Below are 18,999 nucleotides of genomic sequence, written 5' to 3'. Positions count from 1 at the left end.
CAGTGGCACCAGTCAGTGCCCAGTGGTTGTGCCAGTCAGTGCCCAGCAGTGCCGCCAGTCAGTGCCCAGCAGTGATGCCAGTCAGTGCCACCTATCAGTGCTGTCTATCAGTACCCATCATTAGTGTCGCCTATCAGTGCCGCCTATCCGTGACACCTCATTAATGCTGCCTATCAGTGCTGCCTATCAGTGCCCTTCAGTGCTACCAATTAGTGCCCATCAGTGCCGCCTATCAGTGCCCATCAGTGCTGCCTAATCAACGCACATCAATGAAGGAGAAAAATTACCTGTTTGAAAAATTTTAAAATAGAAACAAAGAAACTTTTTTTCAAATTCTTTGCAATTTTTTTGTTTATAGTGCAAAAAGTAAAGCTCCCAGCGGCGATTAAATACCACCAAAAGAAAGCTCTATTTGTGAGAAAAAAATGATAAAAATTTCATATGGGTACAATCTTGCATGACCGCGCAATTGTCAATCAAAGTGCGACAGCACTAAAAGCTGAAAATTGGCCTGGTAAAGAAGGGGGTATAAGTGCCTGGCAGGCAAGTGGTTAAAGCTTATGAAATTAAATTTTTCTTAGAATAATTCTTTCTAGAATAAATAGTCCGAAATATAAAACTGTACACAGTATGTATATCCCAGCTCCCCTGTACTCCATTATAGTGATGTGACATGTATACAGTATGTATATCCCAGCTCCCCTGTACTCCATTATAGTGATGTGACATGTATACAGTATGTATATCCCGGCTCCCCTGTACTCCATTATAGTGATGTGACATGTATACAGTATGTATATCCCAGCTCCCCTGTACTCCATTATAGTGATATGATATGTATACACTAATCATAGTAATGTATATCCCAGCTCCCCTGTACTCCATTATAGTGATGTGACATGTATACAGTATGTATATCCCAGCTCCCCTGTACTCCATTATAGTGATGTGACATGTATACAGTATGTATATCCCAGCTCCCCTGTACTCCATTATAGTGATGTGACATGTATACAGTAATGTATATCCCAGCTCCCCTGTACTCCATTATAGTGATGTGACATGTATACAGTAATGTATATTCCAGCTCCCCTGTACTCCATTATAGTGATGTGATATGTATACAGTAATCATAGTAATGTATATCCCAGCTCCCCTGTACTCCATTATAGTGATGTGACATGCATACAGTATGTATATTCCAGCTCCCCTGTACTCCATTATAGTGATGTGACATGTATACAGTATGTATATCCCAGCTCCCCTGTACTCCATTATAGTGATGTGACATGTATACAGTAATGTATATTCCAGCTCCCCTGTACTCCATTATAGTGATGTGACATGTATACAGTATGTATATCCAAGCTCCCCTGTACTCCATTATAGTGATGTGACATGTACACAGTATGTATATCCCAGCTCCCCTGTACTCCATTATAGTGATGTGACATGTATACAGTAATGTATATCCCAGCTCCCCTGTACTCCATTATAGTGATGTGACATGTACACAGTATGTATATCCCAGCTCCCCTGTACTCCATTATAGTGATGTGACATCTACACAGTAATGTATATCCCAGCTCCCCTGTACTCCATTATAGTGATGTGACATGTACAGATTATGTATATCCCAGCTCCCCTGTACTCCATTATAGTGATGTGAGATGTATACAGTATGTATATCCCAGCTCCCCTGTACTCCATTATAGTGATGTGACATGTATACAGTAATGTATATCCCAGCTCCCCTGTACTCCATTATAGTGATTTGACATGTACACAGTAATGTATATCCCAGCTCCCCTGTACTCCATTATAGTGATGTGACATGTACACAGTAATGTATATCCCAGCTCCCCTGTACTCCATTATAGTGATGTGACATGTACACAGTAATGTATATCCCCCCTCCCCTGTACTCCATTATAGTGATGTGACATGTACACAGTAATGTATATCCCCCCTCCCCTGTACTCCATTATTGTGATGTGGCATGTACACAGTAATTTATATCCCAGCTCCCCTGTACTCCATTATAGTGATAGGACATGTTGTATACAGTACTTACTGTCCCCCCGAGTCCACCGCGGTGCACCTGTCCCATCAGCGGCGGTGCCGCAGAAGCCGAAAACTGGAATTTGTAAACCGGAACTCGGCTTCACAATGAGGCTTGGAGCACAGGTGCAGTCGCTCCATGCTTCATCTGTGCTCACCGTTCGCAGCTGCTCGCCACATAGGAATGTCTCCTCGCATTTGGCGAGCAGCCGAGCGGCTTTTTCAAGCCCTGGGTTAATAGATGGGGTACTGGAGGTTCAGTCAAGCCAGTCCTCATTGGTTGAAGCAGTGGGATGGAAGGCAGTGCAGCTGTAGTAATCCTGCATTAACCTCCTTGGCGGTATTCCCGAGTGTAGCTCGGGGTAACATTTCATGACCAAGAGCGGTAACCCCGAGCTACACTCGGGAATACCATGCGGCACTGCTCCGGCATTTGTTCTTCACTTACCTTACCCTGCGCTCCCATGATGTGTCCCCTGCAGCGTCCCCAGCCATCTCCTCCGGCCGATGCTGGCATCCGGCTTCTGTGTCCTGTCCCTGTGACGTCGGGACGTACGGGCGCCGCCTCCGGCGGCGGGAAATTTAAAAATTTTAAAAAATGTCATTTTTTTTTTTTACATTTTACATAGTAAAACATTGCTGTCTCAACCAATTTCACATACATTTTGTCCCTAGTGCTTTGTCCTGTGCCCTGCCTGCATTATGTCTGTTCTTTCTGCCTGGAAACTGAGAAACATCCATGGCGTCCAAAAAGCGTCCCTTTAGGTCAAAAGCGGTTTAGACCAGCTAGAGAACAGCGATAGTAAATCAGAACCACTTGCAGAATTGAGTGATAATGATTCGTGGGGAAATTCGTCATCAGACACAGAAAACGATTTTGCGACTTTACTCAGCAATGTGCGAACATGGCGCTATATTTCAAATTTCAGTGTTTTTGGTTTGATTATATTATTGAATTAAATGTATTATTATTATATTATTATTTTTTGTGATAATTTATTAAATTATAATTTATGATTTCGTGTTTCAAATTTTATCATACCCGGGATGTTTACTAGACTTTTGTTCGGACAGATTTCAGTGAGTTATTCCTAAAAATTACAGTCTACAATAAAAAAAACTACATATTTCCATGCAAAAAAATGGTACCGCTTTCAGCACCAAAAATCGGAAAGAATCATACCGCCAGGGAGGTTAATAATCCTTTATCCCTTTGGACACGACACAGTGCTCTGAAACTCCTTCAGAGCCCATGTGCCAGTGGACAAAAAGAGCAAATATCTCCTAAGCGGTGAATGTTTAGGAGATATTCATTTTACCTACAGGTAAGCTTTATTGTAAGCTTACCTGGAGGTAAAAGATACAAAAGTGGGTTCACTTCCAGACATCCCTGGTTTCTGGGGACCGGGCCAAGTATGGTTAGCATGTCCGCCTGGCAGTACTATGGTCGTTGGTTCGAATCCCAGCCACGACACCACCTGCCTGGAGTTTGCATGTTCTCCCTGTGCCTGCGTGGGTTTCCTCCGGGTACTCCGGTTTCCTCCCACACTCCAAAGATATGCAGGTAGGTTAATTGGATCCTGTCTAAATTGTCCATAGTATGTGTAGGTATGAATGTGAGTTAGGGACCTTAGATTGTACACCCCTTGAGGGTTAGGGACTGATGTGAATGTACAATATATATATATATATATATATGTAAAGTACTGCGTAAATTGACTGCGCTATATAAGTACCTAAAATAAATAAATAATAAATAACTCCCTTGACTCTGGAGTGGATTCAAATATGGTGGGTTAATGGTAGGAGAATGGTAGAATTAATGGTAGGAGAATAGATGGCGTACTGGAGGTTCAGTCATGCCTGTCCCCATTGGTTGAAGCAGTGGGATGGAAGGCAGTGCAGCTGTAGTAATCCTGCATTAGTAATCCTTTATCCCTTCTCATGCTGGGCTGGTCTGGGGTTGGGGACACTGGAACATTTGTCTTGAGTGATGTCTGTTGAGGCTGACTCTGTCCGTACTGACAGAAGTATGACTGCCGACCTGAGCACAGCCACTTCCGGAGAAAGAATTGGAGACACATTTTATCCAGAGACAACAACCTGAAAGTGGGATCGGTCCCCAGAAACCAGGGATATATGGTCATTTTATTTTAGGTCAAACTGACTAAACACTTAAGCCCCGTACACACGATGAGAATATTGGACGAATTATCATCTGGTTTTTTTTGCATGCTAGTCTCATATCGAGCATATAGAGCTGAACTAAAGTGTCAGGGCCGGATTTACATCTCAGGAGCCTATAGGCAGAGAATTCAGATGACCCCCCCAATAAAAAAAAGAAAGATATACTTTTTTTCTTCATAAAATATTTGTATATGTGTGAAGGAGAATGCTGCGGACTTTGATGTAAAGGGGAACTGTGATGTAAGGAGGTCTCTGGTCACCAGAGCCTTCCTTACATAAGGATCCCCAGAGATCCTCTCACCATAGCTCCCAACTTTTGAACTTCAGAAGGAGGGACACCTGAGAATGGAAGTGTCCTGCAGTGTGCCTAATGCACTGTGACAAAATGGGTGTGGCCAAATGCTTGACAGTGGGAGGGGCTTAAGGGGAGTGGATAAACAAAACCCAGGCATTCTTGTACCTATAAAATATGCTTTGATTGCTGTGCCACAAGCAAGAGTCTCACGGACACAACCCCGGCACAATCATTTCAAACATTAAATAAATAAACTTCCATTACAAATGATTTTTCACAAATTGTGGAGCGTTACATAAAGTGGGGAAAGATACAAGAGTGCATTGGATACAGAGTGTAGGGTTCAGGAATGTGTTATGTACAGAGTGCAGGGTTCAGGTATGTGTAATGTATAGAGTGCAGGGTTCAGAAATGTGTTATGTACAGAGTGCAGGGTCCAGGAATGTGTTATGTACAGAGTGCAGGGTTCAGGAATGTGTTATGTACAGAGTGCAGGGTTCAGGAATGTGTTATGTACAGAGTGCAGGGTTCAGGAATGTGTTATGTACAGAGTGCAGGGTTCAGGAATGTTTTATGTACAGAGTGCAGGGTCCAGGAATATGTTATGTACAGAGTGCAGGGTTCGGGAATGTGTTATGTACAGAGTGTAGGGTTCAGGAATGTGTTATGTACAGAATGCATGGTTCATCGAATGTGTTATGTGCAGCGTGCATGGTTCAGGAATGTGCTATGTACAGAGTGCAGGGTTCAGGAATGTTTTATGTACAGAGTACAAGGTCCAGGATTGTGTTATGTACAGCGTGCAGGGTCCTGGAATGTGTTATGTATAGAATGCAGGGTCCAGGAATGTGTAATGTACAGAGTGCAGGGTTCAGAAATGTGTTATGTACAGAGTGCAGGGTCCAGGAATGTTTTATGTACAGAGTGTAGGGTTCAGGAATGTGTTATGTACAGAGTGCAGGGTTCGGGAATGTGTTATGTACAGAGTGCAGGGTCCAGGAATATGTTATGTATAGAGTGCAGGGTTCAGGAATGTTTTATATACAGAGTGCAGGGTTCATCCAATGTGTTATGTACAGAGTGCAGGGTTCAGGTAAGTGTTGTGTACAGAATGCATGGTTCATCGAAAGTGTTATGTGCAGAGTGCATGGTTCAGGAATGTGTTATGTACAGAGTTCAGGGTTCAGAAATGTTTTATGTACAGAGTGCAGGGTTCAGAAATGTTTTATGTACAGAGTGCAAGGTCCAGGATTGTGTTATGTACAGCGTGTAGGGTCCAGGAATGTGTTATGTACAGAGTGCAGGGTTCAGGAATGTGTTATGTACAGAGTGCAGGGTTCAGGAATGTTTTATGTACAGAGTGTAGGGTTCATGAATGTGTTATGTACAAAGTGCAGGGTTCAGGAATGTGTTATGTACAAAGTGCAGGGTCCAGGAATGTGTTATGTACAGAGTGCAGGGTTCTGGAATGTTTTATGTACATAGTGTAGGGTTCAGGAATGTGTTATGTACAGAGTGCAGGGTTCAGGAATGTGTTATGTACAGAGTGCAGGGTTCAGGAATGTGTTATGTACAGAGTGCAGGGTTCGGGAATGTGTTATGTACAGAGTGCAGGGTGCAGGAATGTGTTATGTACAGAGTGAATGGTTCAGGATTGTGTTATGTACAGAGTGCAGGGTTAAGGAATGTGTTATGTACCGCATGCCAACAAAGTTTTTCCCCTAGTATGTAGTGGGACTTTTAAGGCAACACACCAAAGTAAAAATATGTCATCATTTTTATTACAAATGGTTAAAAAACATTGGATCGTCACAAAAGAACACATCAGGCTAAAAACACCATATATAAGGTGGCTGAACAGGCGATGCAAGCTTGATGTGGAAATGTATCCTCCTTTTTCAACTGATGGAGAGAAGAGGAGAAGGATGTCTGAAAAGAGCTCTATGGGTACATTAGAGAACAATAAGAATCCACGTCCGCAATTATAGGAGTGAGAGAACTACATTCTCATACAGTACAGTACATGTGTTACATACCATCCAATTGTTCTTGGTCTTTCCAAATCACCAATAAATTAAAAACTTCTTTTTATGTCCACCAACATCACCAACCAGCATCCCAAACCAGATTTTCCACAAAGGGGAGTCGCAAAGATTCCGCACATCCAAGTCCATGTCAGGAGTCTCCCAGGAGAAATACATAAGACAAATGACTTGTAATGCTTAATGCCCAAGCTAGGCAGATATCAGGAGGACTTCATGTAGTATATAATAGCCCCATCAGAAGGGGGAGTATATGTATTTAGAATTGCACATGCACAAACCCCAGACTTCTCAGCTTCATAATGTATAAGAAAAAATTCCAAGGCCATGTGTAATTGCCACAAGCACTCAGAGTCCAGAAGGCCCAAAGTCAGAGTCGTAACGTCCTAAGAGTCTTACCAGCATTAAATGCCCGGCATTTACAGGTCATCAGATATACCACACCTTCTATGTTACAGTCCGCACAGAATTTTGGGAGGAAAGTCTCTCCATTGGGTAGGGTCAATAGTTTGTCTGAATTAATCCAGGGTCATAAATTACATTGGTTACATTTAAGCATTCCTGCAAGACGGGTTTTTAAATGTGATGGACAGGGAATGTAACGACTCTTACCTAGTTTATCACGTAAAGATGTAGATTTCCTGAACACTATTTCTGGGTAGTTGCCAATATATTTCTTCAAAGTGGGATCTTCTAGCCTGGACACATCGAAAGAGTAGATCAAGGGGTCCTTCCCATATGAGAAAGATATCATCTATGAAACGATACCACATCGTAATGTGGCTTGTCAGTGACCCCAATTCCTCATTGGTCAAAGAGGTACAGATTGATGTAGGATGGGGCACAACATGTTCCCATCGCTATGCCCTGTACCTGGAAGAAGTGGAAACCCTCAAAATTGAAAATATTGTGGGTCAAATTGTTTTCCAACACCAAAACAATGAATTCATTGAGATTGTAATTTTGTCTATATGACTGAGAAAGTATATGTTTAATGATCAGTAAGCCTTTGTCATGGGAGATAGAACTGTACAACGCCTCAACATGGATTGCTACAAGTACTGCTTAGATAGTTTGATACCATCCAGATATTGCAGTAAGTGGATGGTATCCCTAATATGTGCTAGGAGGGGTGTTGGGGGGATATGCAATAGGAGGAGTGATTGGAGGGGAATATGTGCATTGAGGGGTGTTGGGGGGGATATGCGCTAGGAGGAAGGATTGGGGAGGATATGTCAAAGGACGAGTGACTGGGGGGAATATGTGCTATGAGGGGGGATTGGGGGATATGTATTGGGGGAAATTGGGGGGGGGGGAGGGAAAGAATATGTGTTAGGAGGTGAAAAGAGGGAGTATGTGTTATTAGAAAGGATTGGGGAATATGTGCTGGGGGGGGGGAGATTGGGATAATATATGCTAGGAGGGGGGGATTGAATGTGATATGTGCAAGGAGGGCGGATTGGGGGAAATGTGTACGGAGGAGGGATTGGAGGTGGGTATATGTGTAAGATGGAGGAATATATGCAAGAAGGAGGAATTAAGGAGGATATGTACAAGGAGGGTGATTGGGGGGAGGAGATTTGTACAAGGAGGAGGGATTAGTGTGGATATGTGCAATTAGGAAGGATTGGGGGAATATGTGCAAGGAGGAGGGATTAGGGGGGATATGTGCATGGAGGAGGGATATGTGCAAGGAGGGGGGATTGGGGGTATATGTGCAAGGAGGGAGGATTGGGGGAATATGTGCTAGGAGGGGGATTGGGGGATATGAGCTTGAAGGGGGGATTGAGCAGTATGTGCTATGAGGGGAGATTGGGGAGTATGTGTTAGGAGGGGGATTAGGGGGAGGGGAGGGGAAGGATGTGTGCAAGGAGGTGAAAATAGGGGGTATGTGCTAGGAGAGGGGATTGGGAAATATGTGCTGGGGAGGATTGGGTGAATATATGCTAGGAGGGCAGATTGGGGGGGTATGTGTTAAGAGGGGGAAATGTGCTAGGAGAGGGGATTGGGGGGATATGTGTTAGGAGGGGTATTGGGGGGATATGTGCTATGAGGGGGTTTGGGGGTGATATGCGCATGAAGGGGGGATTGGGAGAATATGTACTAAGAGGGGGGATTGGGGATGGGAGTTTTTGCTAAGAGGGGGTGGGGGTTTGGGCTAAGAAGGGGAATTTGGGGGGTCTGGGTGGGGAGGGAGGATTTGTGCTGGGAAAAGTAATAAGATGGGATGCGAGAATAAGAAATTTGAGGAAAAGAAGATGTGTGCTGGGGGGGCGGATTCTATTGGGTAGGGGAGATTTGTGCTGGGGAATTAGAGATTTGAGCTGGGAGGTTGGATTGAGTGCCATAGGTTTTTGTGATGGGGGGGGGGTTGGACTAGGAGGAGGAGGATTTATTACATTGTGCTGTTGGCTTGCAGAGGGAATTAATGCTTAGGGGGTGAGTGTTCTGATCAGTACTGTTTGTTTTTTTGTTTTTTGAGGAGGAGAGATTTATGCTGAGACATGAATTGAGGGCATTCAGTATATCCCCTCTCCTCACATCACACAGCTGAGATCGGATTTCCTTACAGACACAGCCTCGATCTGTAGTCAGCTAAACACTGTACAGATGGATGCTGTGTCTGTAAAGGAATCTGATCTCGGCTATGTGCTGTGTGGGGTGCAGGATAGCTGATTACCCAGACTGCATGCAGTGTAGGGAAGGGAGGGGGAGACCTGCTGAGTGCTCTGCCAGCTGAGACTCTGTACCCTTCTCTGCTGATCAATGTCTTATGCCCTGCTGATTCCTGTCCTCTGCACTGCTGACCTGACAACACATTTTCTCTACCCTGCTGACCCTTGTCCTCTGTTCTGCTGACCCCCTGCACACTGTCCTCTGCTCTGATAACCCCCTGCACACTGTCCTCTGCTCTAATAACCCCCTGCACACTGTCCTCTGTTCTGCTGACCCCCTGCACACTGTCCTCTGCTCTGATAACCCCCTGCACACTGTCCTCTGCTCTGATAACCCCCTGCACACTGTCCTACAAACTAATGACCTCTGTAGACTGCCCTATAAACTGCTCACCCTATCCTCTGCCCTGCTGGCACCCTGTACATTGCCCTACTGACCTCACATTCTCTGCCCCCCTGAGATTTTACTGCACCCCTGCATCAGACAGTCTAGATTTGGCCCTGGTTAAAAGTCCCACTACATACAGATGAAATTCTAAAAATTAGAATATCGTGCAAAAGTTCATTTATTTCAGTAATGCAACTTAAAAGGTAAAACTAATATATGAGATAGACTCATTACATGCAAAGCAAGATAGTTCAAGCTGTGATTTGTCATAATTGTGATGATTATGGCTTACAGCTCATGAAAACCCCAAATCCACAATCTCAGAAAATTAGTATATTACATGCAATCAATAAAACAAAGATTGTACATAGAACAAGACCTCTGAAAAGTATAAGCATGCATATGTACTCAGTACTTGGTTTGGGCCCCTTTTGCAGCAATTACTGCCTCAATGCGGCGTGGCATGGAAGCTATCAGTCTGTGGCACTGCTGAGGTGTTATGGAAGACCAGGATGCTTCAATAGCGGCCTTCAGCTCTTCTGCATTGTTCGGTCTCATATCTCTCATCTTTCTCATGACAATGCCCCTGTTTCACCTGTACTAGGGGAAAAACTTTGTTTTTCCCCTAACACATTCCTGAAGCCTGCACTCCATACATAACACATTCCTGAACCCTGCACTCTATACATAACACATTCCTGAACCCTGCACTCTGTACATAACACATTCCTGAACCCCACACTCTGTACATAACACATATCTGGACCCTGCACTCTGTACATAACACATTCCTGAACCCTGCATTCTGTACATAACACATTCCTGAACCCTGCACTCTGTACATAACACATTCCTGAACCCTGCACTCTGTACATAACACATATCTGTACCCTGCACTCTGTACATAACACATTCCTGAACCCTGCACTCTGTACATAACACATTCCTGAACCCTGCACTCTGTACATAACACATTCCTGAACCCTGCACTCTGTACATAACACATATCTGTACCCTGCACTCTGTACATAACACATTCCTGAACCCTGCACTCTATACATAACACCTTCCTGGACCCTGCATTCTATACATAACACATTCCTGAACCCTGCACTCTGTACATAACACATTCCTTGACCCTGCATTCTATACATAACACATTCCTGAACCCTGCACTCTGTACATAACACATTCCTTGACCCCGCACTCTGTACACAATGCACTATTGAATCCTTCCCCACTTTATGTAACATTCCACATTTTGAGAAAATCCATTTGTAATGGAAGCTTTTTATTTATTGTTTGAAATGATTGTACCAGGGGTTGTGTCCGTGAGACTCTTGCTTGTGGCACAGCAATCAGCATATTTTATAGGTACAAGAAAGCCCTGGTTTTGTTTAACCACTCCCCTTAAGCCCCTCCCACTGTTAAGTATTTGACCACACCCATTGTGTCATTGTGCATTAGGCATGCTGCAGGACACTTCCACCCTCAACTGTCCCTCATTCTGAAGTTCAAAAGTTGGAATCTATGGTGAGAGGATCTCTGGAGACTCATGTAAGGAAGGCTCTGGTGACCAGAGACCTCCTTACATTACAGTTCCCCTTTACATCAAAGTCAACAGCTTTCTCCTTCACACATATACAAATGTTTTATGAAGAAAAAAAGTCGTTCTTACTGTCTTTTTTTTGTTTGAGGGAGGGGGCTCTTCTGAGTTCTCTGCCTATAGGCTCCTGAGATGTAAATCCAGCCCTGACACTTTAGTTCAGCTCTGCAGGGACTACATCTTCAGCAGTACTCGAGTATCTCATGACCATGCCCTGTCTACCTCGGGCCCCTCCTACACTGACATTCAAGGTTCAAAAATATTTATTGAGGGATGAATATGCCATTGCAACAGAATAGTTGTCAAGAACAATGCACAAGAACAAAGTGGAGCCAGATGTGGGTCCCTCAACAAGGGATCAGCATTTAGAGTCCAAGAAGGAACTAAAGAACAATGGCAGCCACAATGGTTGAAACCCAGTGAAACACAAGGTATAAAATACCCGACACTTTCAGGGTCCATGGTGCATGTACCATAGACTAAGTGACCATAGCTTTAGTAATAGGAGTATAAAAAGTTGGTGTCTTCCAAGGCCTAGCAATTGTTTGTTTTGGGACTACCGTGGCATAAAAGAGGTAACAAGATTGGTTCCTGGTCAGCTCCAAAGGTGCAATATTCAACATTTTGTGACTATCGTGGCACAAAAGAGCAGACAAGATTGGTTCTTGAGAAAAGAAAAATGGGACGATCATCAGGTGGTAGGAGGTGCCATGTCCCTATTAATTGATAATGGAGAAAAGAATATTGAGTGGACTTTTTAGGAACAAAGTACACCAAAAGATTGGTTCTTGGTCAGCTCCAAAGGTGCAACATTCAACATTTTTTGGCTATCGTGGCATAAAAGAGGAGACTAGATTGGTTCTTGGTCAGCTCCAAAGGTGCAACATTCAACATTTTGTGGCTATCGTGGCATAAAAGAGGAGACTAGAATGGTTCTTGGTCAGCTCTAAAGGTGCAACATTCAGATGTGCGATCTGTAGATCGGCTTTAATGGGTCTACCAAACAGGTGTGGAAAAATAGTACGCTGACATTTAAATGGGCACTCACCCATGACATCACCAGAGAAAAGACTTTCCTAAAAGAGGAGCTAACACCCTGTTATAACTTTCCCCTTACCATGATATATTGGGAACAGAGCCATCTAGTGGTGGGCAGTCTAACAGCACCTGACAATATAGGAATAAGTCCCCAGTCACACTGGGTGTGACTTGGCATGCGATTTGCATGCCATGAGACTTGCCAAGTTGCACCCTATTGTCTGCAATCAGAGCAGTCATATAGTTGCGGTTCCAACTTGGTTGGAGCCGCACCAATTTCTAAAGTAGTGCATGCACTACTTTTGGTGTGGTTTGCATATACATCTGTGTCAGATATCTTGCAAATCACACCTCAAATCGCAATGACACCTCAACTCTGAATTTATGCGACTTATATTGAAGTTGCATGATTTCAAAGTCGGGATCAGTGTGACCGGGGGGGAGGGGTAACTCAACTCACTTTGCAGACATGTCAGAATGGCAGCATTTGGCCATATTTGTACAGTGAAAGCTTTATACGTAGTGTGCTGCTGTGTTTCATGGACAGAGAACGATGGTAATTTTAAAATAGAGGAAGTTTCCTCCTATACAGCTAATCTTATACGGGAATAACAATTTTAGTATTGCTGCCATGAATTCCAGTGAGCATTGCTGATGGCGGTTTGCTGGATGGAAAATGTTCTATAAATGTTATTAAAGAGAAAGTAAAAGTATAAAGAGTAAGTGCCGACTGATCCATTCTGTATGCTTTTATCTTGATTGGATAAAGTGGAGGATCTCTCCGGATCAGTGGGGCTGCTGAATCCAACTGGGAGCTGATAAGTGCACTAAGGACATGATTTCCCCCCAACTAATGTGGGTTCCTGATATAAAAATGATTAAAAAAAAGAAAAAAACTCAGTGTATGCTCCATCTTTATTATTTATAAGACATCTGTTGTGCAATTAGCTCAATGACATTCCACATCAGATGATTTACAATTCACGTTTCAACATGTTTTCTGTATTTTACACATGATTGTGGGCACAAGACCAGCGGCCGCTTTAACCAACCCTGCTAAAAATCGTTTTTCCACTTCAACATCCCCTCCATCTTCATCATCTCTCCTTTCTTCATTGGCATCTCTCCTGGGAGAAGACACAGTAATCAGTAAATAAAGCAACATTGATTATGACACAAAAACTGCATTTCACTGGGACCACAAATGTGTATTTTTCAGCCTCATTGACTACCATTCCATGACCACATTAACATATTAAAGGAATAGCGCCCATCGGGATGTCAGAAACTTGAATCTCTTATTGAATAGCCAACTGCAGCATTCTGATGTGTTTCATGCTACCGCACAGAAATTTCTAATCAGTAATTGGACACAGCTAGAACTGACCATACACCAGTAGGATTTAATTCATGTGGACATTCTGAAAAATTATTCATCAGATCACTTCATTCCCAGTGATGTACCTGGAATTTCAGCCGGTATACTGGGATGATGCCTGCATCGGCAGGCGTCACCCTGGTGTTGCTTTTTAGAGTCAGCAGGCAGCATCCATGTAATAATGATAGTTATATAGTTACATAGTTAGTCTGGCTGAAGAAAGACAAAAGGCCATCTAGTTCAACAACAAAAAAAAAAAAGTTAAAATCCTATACCCACAATTGATCCAGAGGAAGGCAAAAAACCCAGCAAAGCATGATCCAATTTCCTTATGATCACCTAAGAGGCAATCGGACATTCCCTGGATCAACTTTACCTATATCATACATGATAATGATCACTGCGTCTAACTTCTACATGCAGTGGAAGGGAATGACCTCCCCTTCTGCTGCCTTCTGCCCCTTGCTTGGGCTCTCTCATCCCACCGGGAGAGCTGAGCTACCAGCTGGTGCATCCACTGGCTGGCCAGATAACCAATGAAAGCCGGAACTGGAAGTGAAAACTACCAGGGTCCCATGGCAATCATCACCTCCAGTTCCAGTAGATGTCAATTCCAGCCTACACCATTCCGGTCAGTGGAACGCCGAACACAAGGGGGTGTGACTGTTCTTTGGTAACAGACCGTCTACATCAGTGCTGAACTTGGGCACAATATTACTGTATGTGAGTACAATACTTTTGTTTACCTTCTTCATCCATTTTATAATAAGATACTAAAACTATACTGTAGTTCTTTCCTTTTGGTTTGATGGTTTTGTGTTTCTGGATGGATGCATCAAGAACAATGGAGATTGGGGAAGAGCTATAGCGGAGTGGCATTACTGGTTTGGAGGATACTCACTATCCTGCAGTGCTTCTTGACCTTTAGTAATATAGAGGTCACTGGATGGTGGTGAGTGTGCACTTCTCACAGAGGGGGGGAATCGAGGTGGCACAATTGCAAGATTTGTTATTAAAGGCACAGGGGATTGTAATGCACAGTGTGGTAGACATATTGCATATGTTGGACAGGTAATTGTTTAGGATGGAGAGAACAAGTAGTGGAGAGTTTTGTATCTTGATGCACACTTAGACTATAGAACCTATTAGAGTATTGGAAATCTATATTATATTTAAAATAAAGTCTTCTACATACTTACTCTTGCTCACAGAGAGATAAGTTGATGGTGCCAAGAAAGAAAAGAAGTAACAGGGATTTCTTCAAGGTGAACATCTTTGAGCTGTCTGGATAATTTGGATTCATAGAAAGAAAAAGAAGACAAAATTGAAAATATGACTCAAAAATATTACTAGGCCCCCTATTGTTAGGTGCACATAAAATGGTTGTTCCATTACAATAAAAAGTACAATGTTTGCTCGAAATCATCATAAAGGATTGCATACACCTGGCACCTGTTATGGGCAGGTTGAGTGTATTTTTTAATGACATGGATTTACTTGATGCTTTCTGGACTGTCAAGGATCCGTTAAACGATCACCCTGTCACGTGTCCACCACACGCCATGCCTACAGCGACTAGCTAACCGTGACGCACGCGTGCGGCCGCGACAGGGTGGTAAAGAGGGGAAAATAAAGGGATTTACACTTAAATATCTCAAACCGTATATAAGACCAGCCGTGATACCTTTTCACAGCCCGCACTACCTCTGGCCACCACCAGATGGAGACTCCACTCCAATCCAGCTGGTCGACCACACACTGGCAGATACGATCTTACATACAACCTGGTGCCCTGATTAGAGTTGAGGACCAGCTTAGTAATCACACACCCTTCTAAGGTCTCTTCAGCTATCCTAGCTTGAACCCCGGTGTTGATAACCCTTCCACTGTCCACACACCCCCACACCAGACGCACCACAAAGGTAGCCTGCCACCACCCAACAGTTTATCCGCAGAACGGTCTGTTGAGACACCACACAGATCTCCGTCTGGCAGATCTGATACCTTTGCAATCTGCGTGCAATCTGCCCATTCACAGTGCAGTTGCATACAGATTGGCAATGAGCTTAACCGAGGCACTAAAATACAATACAATATAACCCAATCTAATCTCTCCGATCTAGTCTCTCCGAAGATATGAGCATGTGCTTAAATACACAGAAGTTCACTAATTAATTTTAAGATTTAATTTCCCAAAGTGGGCAGTGCATAAATAATGTACAAAATATAAAAAGTTACAGAAATACAAAAGATATAAGAAGACACACAAATGACTAATTACTATAAAATAAAAGGGAATAAAAAGACAGAATAACACTTTACCCTCTCGTGACTCTCCTGGTATCTGATTCGGCTTGTGACTCGACTATTCTTTGTATTCTCCTTTGATCTGACCCTCTGTTGCTGAACCTGGCTCGTGACCTGTGATTCTCGTTTGCTGTCCTGTACTGTTTTGTCCTGTTGTTGTTGACCCGGCCTGTCTGACTACTCTTTTGTCTCTTCCACCAGCTACACGCCATTGGCGGCGGCCATTACCGCAGCTGAGGTGTCTCGGGGGCCGCGACCTGGTTCCTGGCTGCGTCAAGTCCATCCCCACCATCAGGGGCCCTGGTGAAGGGCAGCCTGGGACTTAGACTCCGCGCCCTGAGGGACTTCGGTCTGTGGGTGGTGGTTGTCGTCAGCCAGTGCGTTACATTGTTAGGCCTGCCTGTCCGTTCCTCGGCCCCTGCCCTGACAGCTTCCTCCCCAAGCCACAAATATGATTCTTATATGCAAATGTAGCGTACAGAATGGCCTGCACAAAGGAAGCATTTCCATCTCTCTCCAACTAATATTTCATCTTTTATAAGAGATTAAACATACCCCTTTGATGAATACATAAACCTAGCCGTCCTGTCTCCTATAACAAATTCCTAAACAGGTTTTCCCAGCAGGTGATAATCTCATTAACACAAAGGCGTCACCTCCAGGAGGCCTGGCTTTAGGCTAATTAACGCTAATTGATGCTAAATGATGATTGAGTCTGTAAGGCCTATTGAGTAATTGTGTATACATACACATCTGATCCCAGACCATTTGTTTGTACCTTCTGTTCATTTCCCTACTGCCCAGGGGCTCACTGTACATCCTTAATTACCAGACTGTTCCTGCACACACCTTTGCAATGAAAGGGCCTGACATAATCTAATCTACTCAACCTGTCATGGCTATGATACCATATTTCCACTCAAATCTTACATGTCCCTTACAATAAATTTTACATGTCCGTTACATGGACCTTACTGGATCTGGCTACCCATGGATAAAATAAATAATTGGGGGTCTTGACCTATCTTGTTCCTCAATCCCAAAAGGAAGAGCACAGCGGGTTCCTAGGTGTCATAAGAGCTGGGTCACAAGAACCAAAGTTCTAGTCTCCATTGTCTATGGTTTCCAGGGCTTTCTATCTTAAACAGAAATACGTTTTGCCTCACCTTGTCTACCCACTCTGGGCCTCACTCAAGTAGTGCTAAAGGATGTTAGATGGAAAATAATTGTATTGTATATGAATCTGCTTTACTAACTGGACTAAGAGTTTCATTAAGGTTTTTCTTGTATGGATGGGAAGAGTCCCCAGATAATGGTCTCTATGATTTTAATTTGTTCCAGGTTTATAGAGAAGGAGAATGAGACTATTAACAAAAAAGTTAACAACCTCCCCCCCCCCCAAAAAAAAAAAAAACACACACACAAAACAGGCAGACTAGATGGACCACTCGGTCTTTTTCTGCCATCACTTTTCTGTTTCTATTGAAATTATGTGAAAATGGTTGATCGTTATATGGAATAGAAATAGCTTTCTACTGTACTATTTCCTAATAAGGGCATACATATATGTATAACTGTGATAGAATATGTAATAATATTTGGGTCAAATGATTGATATTGCAATTCAGTGAAAGTATGTTAGGTTTTACTATGTACTGAAGGGCAATATCCCATCCCCCTCTTCTACTGGTCAGCTGGTAACAAAGATTTGAATGACACCATGTGCAACATGTAGTATCTGCTCTGTACCAGAATTGTTCTCTAACATCCGGACACACATTTCCACAAATCTGCACACACAAATCTGATTTAAGCAAAGATTTTTTGTTTCTGCTAAAACTTTATATTTATTAGGTTTTATATTTTGTTACATTTACTAATTAAGTACAAAATTACTGACAAACACATTTTTTATTTTTATACAAGTAAATAAGTACCGTTTATCTTTAAACACTTCTCATCCCTAAAAGGTATTTTTTCAAAGTTTAAGAAGTACCGAAAATAAAGTTAGAGAAAGGACCACTGATCAGACTGCTAACGGGGACTTATTACAGGACCCCACTACGAGCTGTGGAGGAACTTTAGAGAACTTTTAGTTGACCATAACCCTTTAGTGACCATTATAGTGCAACAATGGATTCCTCCTTTACATTTCAAATGTAGTTAAAGTTTGAAGAAACTTGGGCAGAGGATTTACCTAAAACATTCATTGTGCAAAATAAGCCATTGTGGGGAAAATGATATGAGGAACCTTACCATCATTTCAAGTCAAACTAAAACAGAGGCAATTCAACTTTACCTGAAATCTGAATACGAAGGTTTCTTTCCTTATCAACAATTATACAGTACTAGGAATAATAATAGGATAATGATATTCCAGCATAGACAGTACTTACCGGGGGGGTTCAGTTGGTACTGAGAATGTAGACAGCTGGAAGACTTCAGTGAAGGTCTACGCAATGAAGAACGGGGTCGGCTTATATATTAGCAGACAAGCAAGTTGAGTTAATAGAAGTTTTAATTAAAGTTTGATTTAATAGTCACAACTTTCTTAGGTACATGTAACTGATACCATATGTATTCATTCAAATATTTATCTTCTAGCCTCCAGTGTAGGATAAATATCAGCACCCAGTCAGGAGTTTAGATATCTCCTGATCTGCTACGTAGAGTTTAAAAAATAAATAAATCAATTTAAGTGGAATTCCAGTTTATTTTTTTCCTATACAGTAGCATGGAGTCATTTTGGATAGTTATGTGATCTTTTTTAAAGCCTGGTACTCACGATCAGCAAATCATATGAAAAATACCAGTTTTAAACGGATCGTATGATAATCTGATTATTAGTACACAGCTTTCATCAGAAAATATTTGAAGGGACGAGCACAAATATTTTTCTTGCACGAGACCAGATCGTACAATTTTAATTTTAATCAGTACAGTTCTCGTCCGAAAATACAATACAAATACATTACATCACTTACAAATTTTCTTTCTGTCATACGAGAATTTTCTTAACTAT

At 42.6% G+C, this 18,999-nt stretch overlaps 1 long non-coding RNA gene across 1 annotated transcript; it reads right to left on the bottom strand.

The window, feature by feature from the left end:
* Positions 1-13,189: 13,189 nt before the first annotated feature.
* LOC149466206 (uncharacterized) lies at positions 13,190-18,494 on the bottom strand. Its single transcript, XR_016312100.1, has 3 exons — positions 18,374-18,494; positions 14,870-14,954; positions 13,190-13,419 (listed from the first exon to the last, which is right to left on the bottom strand). It is a non-coding gene; the product is annotated as an uncharacterized LOC149466206 (long non-coding RNA).
* Positions 18,495-18,999: the final 505 nt, after the last annotated feature.

This window comes from Staurois parvus, unplaced genomic scaffold (assembly GCF_062004578.1).
Source record: "Staurois parvus isolate SC_StPar_1 unplaced genomic scaffold, SC_StPar_1.0 ptg000132l, whole genome shotgun sequence".
Classification (NCBI taxonomy): domain Eukaryota; kingdom Metazoa; phylum Chordata; class Amphibia; order Anura; family Ranidae; genus Staurois; species Staurois parvus.
This window is presented reverse-complemented; position numbering and strand designations above follow the sequence as displayed.